The 1,600-nt window shown below is 41.4% G+C and overlaps 1 protein-coding gene across 1 annotated transcript in view; it reads right to left on the minus strand.

Moving 5' to 3' along the window:
* The window catches only part of SGK2 (serum/glucocorticoid regulated kinase 2), a 25,564-nt gene that overhangs the window by 884 nt on the left and 23,080 nt on the right, over positions 1 to 1,600 (minus strand). The gene's annotated exons all lie outside the window — the stretch shown is intronic.

The following is a 1,600-nucleotide window of genomic DNA, read 5'->3' on the forward strand; positions in this document are numbered from 1 at the left end:
TTGGGCAATTTACTTCCATAGTGATATGCCTTGGAAACCCAAGGAGGGGTCCCACGGCACATACCACCACCACCAAGTTTAATTCCTGGCTGTGCCTTGTAGCAGCTGAGCGACTCATCAAATTACTTAATCGCTCTGATTCAGAGATTCTTGTTTCTTATCTATAAAGTGAAGTTAATCATTTATAAATGCTTAGGTAGTATGAGAATTGTCAATACTGCATATAAAACTTAGAATGTACACAATAAACAGGTGTGGCACGATCCATTCAATAACAAGTTTTTATTTTCTAGGTGAAAAATCTTGTGATTTTACAATCTTAGAACAGATGGAACCATTATGTGTTTGACAACCCAGAGCTGATTGTGTACTTTTTACAGTATTATGTTTCTGACAATAACAACTTTTTTTAAAAAACTCCTTATGAAGGATTTTGGCTCCCTCTTGTCATATGCCGCATGTATCAATTAACAAGTGCTATTAAAATGGAAGTCGCAATGTTTCTTTAAGAGTTCTCAGCACATGTCACAGGTTAACACTAGCTATTCCTGAACCAGCCTTGATCAGATAGGTCAGTGTCATTGGTGTCTTTCTCAGGATCTCCTAGCCTTATCCCCCATAATTCCTGAGGGGGAGGGGGACAGGGTAGACAAAAATGGAAAGGAAACAGTGGGACTGAAGAGGAAAGGCAGTAAAAATCACAAGTACACACTGACCCTCTAAGAAGGTTCCCCACACCTAAAAGGTAGTGAGGCCACCATGAAGTAGATGATGAGTCACAGCTCTGTAAAAAAGAAACTACTTTTCCACTGAAATAAAGGAGCAAGACAACATGAATTTGGCAGTTCGGCTCAGACCATGAGTATCCAACTGAATGTCTCTTCTTGAAGACTTTATTCCCACCACCTAGTTTATTGCAGCCAGTTCCTCATTAGCGATTTTGATGGTCAAAAAGGCTTGGCATGGGCAGATGTTCTGAATGGCAGGTAACAAAGCTGACTTTGGCCAATTGAAAAGGAGTGTGTTAAAAAGATCCAGCATTCTCGACTTCACTGGGAGAGCTGGAGAACCAGGCTTGAGACTGAACTTCCAGAAATGACATCATGGCACTGATCTGATGAGGAAACTGCCTCTGAGTACAAATTGCTACAGTTTGCATTGTTGCCACCTCTACACCAGGAACTCAGTTTTGTGGGTGCTGCTACCTCTGCTACAACATGAAAGAGAGCTCCTTAGTCCTTTTTGTATCACCAGCTGGAGTCAAGGTTCAGCTCAGTTACATCCCTGGGCCACATGTCTGGGCCTAGCTGCAGGAGAGGCTGGGAAAGTCAGTGTCTCTTCATTTCCATATGTATAAGTGAAGGTAGTTACTGCCCTTTAGCAAGTCTCATAAAGTAGAGGATTCCCTGAATACAGGAAGGCCTTCACATGCTGGGCAACCAAACCAGATAACATGTCCAACACTATCCACAACAAAGAAAGACATCATCAACACAGACTAATAAGAAAATGTTGGGCGATACCTTATAAACTTGTTACATCTCTCATTTTCATACAGAAATCAAAATTCAAATACCAAGACACCCTCTGATAGTGCTGA

This window comes from Orycteropus afer, unplaced genomic scaffold, assembly GCF_000298275.1.
Source record: "Orycteropus afer afer isolate SDZICR_OR568_19922 unplaced genomic scaffold, OryAfe1.0 scaffold00049, whole genome shotgun sequence".
NCBI lineage: Eukaryota > Metazoa > Chordata > Mammalia > Tubulidentata > Orycteropodidae > Orycteropus > Orycteropus afer.